This window comes from Leptonychotes weddellii, chromosome 1 (assembly GCF_054177405.1).
Source record: "Leptonychotes weddellii isolate Sample4059 chromosome 1, ASM5417740v2, whole genome shotgun sequence".
Taxonomy (NCBI): domain Eukaryota; kingdom Metazoa; phylum Chordata; class Mammalia; order Carnivora; family Phocidae; genus Leptonychotes; species Leptonychotes weddellii.
The window spans coordinates 8666278-8672470 of NC_138369.1; positions in this window are offsets into that span (position 1 = coordinate 8666278).

Genomic DNA, 6193 nt, shown 5'->3' on the forward strand with positions numbered 1-6193 from the left:
TTTTTGTGCCAATACCATGCTGTCTTGGTGATCGCAGCTTTGTAATACAGCATGATATCAGGAAACATGTTGCCCTTAGCTTTGTTTTTCTTTTTCAACATTTCCTTGGTGATTCAGGGTCTTTTCTGGTTCCATAGAAATTTTAGGATTGTTGGTTCCAGCACTTTGAAAAATGTCATTGGTATTTTGATTGGGATGGCATTGAAAGTATTTATTGCTCTGGGCAGCATAGACATTTTCACCAGGTTTATTCTTCTGATCCATGAGCATGGAATGTTTTTCCATCTTTTTGTGTCTTCTTCAATTTCTTTCATAAGTGTTCTGGAGTTTCTAGAGTATAGATCCTTTACCTCTTTGGTTAAGTTTATTCCAAGGTATCTTATGGTTTTTGGTGCTATTATAAATGGAATCGATTCCCTAATTTCTCTTTCTACAGTTGCATTGTTAGTGTATAGGAAGGCAACTTATTTTTGTGCATTGATTTTGTATCCTGCCACATTACTGAATTGCTGGATGAGTTCTAGTAATTTGGGGGTGGAGTCTTTTGGGTTTTCCACATAAAGTATCATGTCGTCTGCGAAGAGAGAGTTTGACTTCTTCTTTGCCAATCTGAATACCTTTTATTTCTTTTTGTTGTCTGATTGCTGTTGCTAGGACTTCTAGTACTATGTTGAACAATAGTGGCAAGAGTGGGTATCCTTGACGTGTTCCTGATCTTAAGGGAAAGGCTCTCAGCTTTTCCCCATTGAGAATGATATTTGCTGTGGGCTTTTCATAGACGGTTTTTATGAACTTGAGGAATGTTCCCTCTATCCCCACACTCTGAAAAGTTTTAATCAGGAAAGGATGCTATATTTTATCAAATGCTTTTTCTGCATCAGTTGAGAGGATCATTGGTTCTTTTCTCTTCTCTTATTAATGTGTTCTATCCCATTGATTGATTTGCAGATGCATCCCAGGAATAAATCCCACTTGTCGTGATGGATAATCCCTTTAGTGTACTGTTGGATCCTATTGGCTAGGATCTTGTTGAGTATTTTGGCATCCTTGTTCTTCAGGGATTTTGGTCTATAATTCTCCTTTTTGATGGGGTCTTTGCCTGGTTTTGGTATCAGGGTAATGGTGGCCTCATTGAATGAGTTTGGATGTTTTCCTTCTGTTTCTATTTTTTGAAACAGCTTCAGAAGAATGGGTATGATTTCTTCTTTAAATGTTTGGTAGAATTCCCCTGGGAAGCCATCTGGCCCTAGACTCTTGTTTTTTGGGAGGTTTTCGATTACCACTTCAATTTCATTACTGGTTATTGTTCTATTCAGATTGTCTATTTCTTCCTGTTTCAGTCTTGGTGGTTTATAAGTTTCCAGGAAGGCATCCATTTCTTCCAGGTTGCTTAATTTGTTGGCATATAGTTACTGGCAAACATTTCTAATTATTGTTTCCATTTCCTTGGTGTTAGTCATGATCTCTTCCCTTTCATTCATGATTTTCTTAATTTGGATCCTTTCTCTTTTCTTTTGGATAAGTCTGACCAGTGGTTTATCAATCTTATTAATTCTTTCAAAGAACCAGCTTATAGTTTCATTGATTTGCTCTACTGTTTTTCTGGTTTCTATTTCATTGAACTCTGCTCTAATCTTTATTATTTCTCTTCTCCTGCTTGGTTTAGGTTTTATTTGCTGTTCTTTCTCCAGCTCCTTTAGGTGTAAGGTTAGCTTGTGCATTTGGGATTTTTCTAGCTTATGAGAGAGGCTTGAATGGCTATGTATTTCCCTCTTAGGACTGCCTTTGCAATATCCCATAAGTTTGGGGCTGAAGTGTTTTCATTCTCATTAGTTTCCATGAATTGTTTAAGTTCTTCTTTAATTTCCTAATTGACCCAATAATTCTTTAGCAGGATGCTTTTAACTTCCAAGTGTTTGAATTCCTTCCAAATTTTTTCCTGTGATTCAGTTCCAGTTTCAAAGCATTGTGGTATGATAACATGCAGGGAATAATCTCAATCTTTTGGTATCAGTTGAGACCTGATTTGTGACCCAGTATGTGGTCTATTCTGGAGAAAGTTCCATGTGCGCTTGAGAAGAATGAGTATTCTGTTGTTTTAGGGTGGAATGTTCTGTATATATCTACGAAGTCCATCTGGTCCAATGTGTTATTCAAAGCTCTTGTTTCTTTGTTGATCTTCTGCTTAGATGATCTGTCTAATGCTGAGAGTGGAGTGTTAAGATCTCCTACTTTAATGTATTATTGTTGATATGATTCTTTATTTTGGTTAACAGTTGGCTTATGTAGTTGGCTGCTCCCATATTGGGGGCATAGATATTCACAATTGTTAGATTTTCTTGTTGGATAGACCCTTTAAGTATGATATAGTGTCCTTCTACATCTCTTACTACAGTCTTTGGTTTAAAATCTAATTTGTCTGATATGAGACTTGCTACCCCGGCTTTCTTTTGAGGTCCGTTGGCATGATAAATTGATCTCCATCCCCTCACTTTCAGTCTGGAAATGTCTTTAAGTTCAATATGAGTCTCTTGTAGACAGCATATGGAGTCCTGTTTTTGTATCCAAATTGCAACTCTGGCTGTTTCATGGGAGCATTTAGGCCATTCATATTGAGAGTAACTACTGAAAGATATGTCTTTAGTGCCTTCCTATTGCCTGTACATTCCCTGTTTCTATAGATCGTCTTTGTAACTTTTTGGTCTATATTACTCTTGCAGTCTTTTTTCTTTTATGAAATCCCCCTTAATATTATTTGCAGGGCTGGCTTTGTGGCCACATATTCTTTCAGTTTCTGCCGGTTCTAGAAGTTCTTTGTCTCTCCATATATTCTGAATGACAGCCCTGCTGGATAAAGTATTCTTGGCTGCATGTTCTTCTCCTTTAGTACCCTGAATATGTCTTGCCAGCCCTTTCTGGCTTGCCAGGTCTCTGGGACAGGTCTGACCTTATTCAGATGTTCCTCCCTCCATACTTAAGAAATCTTTCCCTCCTAGCTGCTCTCAGGGTAGCTTTCTTGGCTCTTAGATTATCGAGTTTTACTATTACATGCCAGGTTGATGGTCTATTTTTATTAAATTTGGGAGGAGTCTTTTCTGCCCCTTGGACACAAATGCTTATTTCCTTCCCCATATTAAGGAAGTTCTCAGCAATGATTTGCTCAGATATATCTTCTAGATCTCTCTCTCTCTCCACTCCCTCGGGGATCCCAATAATTCTGACATTGGAGTGTTTCATTGTGTCATTGATCTCTCTAATCCTATCTCATGGGCTTCTAGTTGTTTATTCCTAGCCTCCTGGGCTTCCTTCCTTTCTATCAGCTTATCTTCTAGATCACTAATTCATTCTTCTGCCTCATTTATCCTAGCTGTTAGAGTATCGAGTTTAGACTGCATCTCATTCATAGAATTTTTAAGTTCAGCCTGATTAGTTCTCATTTCTGCCTTTAGAGATTCTATATTGCTGCTAAACATTTTCTCAAGCCTAGCTATTGACTTCATAATTTTTACCATGAAGTCTATATCTGGCATCTTGCTTATATCCATATCCATTAGTTCTGTGGCAGAGGCCATTGTCTCTGGTTCTTTTCTTTGTTGGGAGTTCCTTCTCCTAGTTGAGGTGTGGTTGAGGGAATGTACAGAGTCCAAAATATCAACTATGACCCAGGCAAGATGCACCCTAGGAAATTCCAGAGTAGTTGGAAGCCCCCATCAAAAAAACAAAGCCAAAATGAAACCCAAGAATAAAATTTATAAAATTAAAAAATTTTTAAAAATTAAAAAAAAGAGAAAAAGAAAAACGGAGGGATGAGAGGAGGAGTGGTTATGATCTCTCAGTGTGGGTAAGGTAGGGTGTTTTAATTCTTCCTGGGTGTATTTCGTTCTGTCTGTTAGAGAACACTACTTCCCAGAGTTACAGGGAAAATAAAACTGGTATATATATATAAAGGTAATATTGAATAGGGAAAAAAGGACTATGTTGAAACATATATCTATATAAAAATATAGGTGTGAAAGAGTATAAGTTAAAAAGCTACTATGAAATATGATATATTAAACATCTGTTGAAATGAGAAAAAAGTTAAAAAGAAAAAACAGAGAAGAAGCATAAAAGAAAGCATAAAAAGAAAAAAAAAGAGTTGTTTCTGAAAAATACACAAGCCGTGAGGCAACGCTTGGAGCTCAATATACTATTTTCCCCTGGTGTCGGGGCTTTACAGTCTTATGGGGACCCTAGCGTTGTTGCCATCTTGTTCTTCCAGCCTGTCTTCTGGGGGAGGGGACTGCCTCATTGTTTCTCAGGCAACCCTGCTTGGGTGGAGTTGCCCAGCCCTCTATTAGGGGGCTGGGTTTCATGGAAACCAGTTTTTTGAGCTTTTGTTCTCTGGCAGCTTTCTGTGCCTTTTCTGAGGGTCAGAGCAAAAAAAAAAAAAAAGAAAGAAAGAAATGGCTGCACCCAGACCTCTGTCCCAGAGCAGAGAAATCACAGTCTGCTCTTCTCTGAACCCTCCAGAAAACAGAGTCTTAGTTTCTGTAAGTGCCGCTGAAAACCACAGCCTCATGGGAGCAGCATTGGCCCATGGCCACCTTCTCACTGATCAGCCCAGGAGCCCAAGCTTGTCTCTGCCCTTTGTGCTTCTAAAACCATGAGCGGTTCTGGGTTCACACACGCACCCCTGAAGCTCCTGGGTCCTGTTTGAGTGCTGTTCTAAAGCCCTTTCCTGGCCACTATCACTCTGTGAGGTTTTGCCTGGTCCTAGTGCAGGACATTTTTGCACTCCAGTGTTATATCACTTTCCAGGCACCAACTTATGGCAGCTCCCTCCCCTTTCTGCTTATCTTCCAATATTTGCCTACAGATTTCACAACTCCTCTGTTCCTACCTCGGGACATGCAGTGTTTTTCTGCTTGTAGAGATCCAGATATATATTCTTACATCTCAGGCTGATTTCGTGGGTGTTCAAAATGGTTTGGTAGTTATCCAGCTAAATTCAGGGACCAGTTCAAATGGATTCCCCTACTCCTCCACCGTCTTGCCCCTCCCTCCTATACACATTTTTCTTTCAAGTAAACATGGGCACTAATATGCACACAAACACAGACCCATTATTAGGTGATCTTACATGTCACAAGTAAATTTGAGAGGAAGTGTGAGAATATAAGAATGAAAAGAATGAACATTTGGCTTAACCTGAAAGTAGAGGTATATAATAATTTGGACCCAAAATTTAAGATAGAATAAGGGGCCTTAATGATTCAATTTTTCTACCTTAGTGTCCGCAAGTCAGAAAGGCTCATGGCATGGGAGATTTTCTGTACCAGCTATTCTGAACAACTCCAAAGTGACTTCAGAATTCTTTTTCTACTTAAAGTGGGATTTCAACACCTAATATCCTTATCCAAGAGAATATAAATGAGTAAGACCCAAGGCTGAATTTCATTTCCCTTGAACAAAGCATTATTGGATAAACGTCTGGATTAGATTTTTATTGTGGTGGCAACAAATTACCAGGCTGCTGATTTAAACAAAATCAATTTATTTTCTGATAGTTCTGTAAGTAAGTCTGAAATAGGTCTCCCTGGGCTAAAATCACTGCTGCAGAGAAGAGTTCATTCTGGAGGTCTGGGGTGAATGTTTTCTTGCGCATTCCAGCTTTAAAGCCACCTGTACTCCCTGGTTCATGTCCCCTCCCTTTATCTTCAAAGCCAGCAACAGGGCATCTCAAAATCTCTCTGAGTCCAAGTCTTCTGCCTCTCTCTTCCACATTTGAAGAACCCTTCTGATCTATTGAGCCCACCTGGATAATCAGAAAAACTTTATCCGAGGGTCAGCTGACTAGCAATGTTAATATCATTTACAACTTTAATTATTCCTTGCCATGACATAGGACTTATCCAAAGATTCTGTAGATTAATATTTAGAAATATTTGGGGGACATTATTCTGCAACTAAAAATCTTTTTCAGAGGTATATTTGATGTAAACTCAGTGGTCTTCACTTTGAAGATTCAAACACAGAATTTATTTCAGACTCTAGGGTGAGTACTTAGAATTTTCTTTCAAAACCTCACATAAAGAGAATCACATGGCTTATTTATTAACATCACCACAAAGCTATAAATGGTGAAGTAAACCCTCCAATAAATAGATTCAATATCATCTCAAGGTTAAAGTAAAGAACAAGGAGGTTAGAA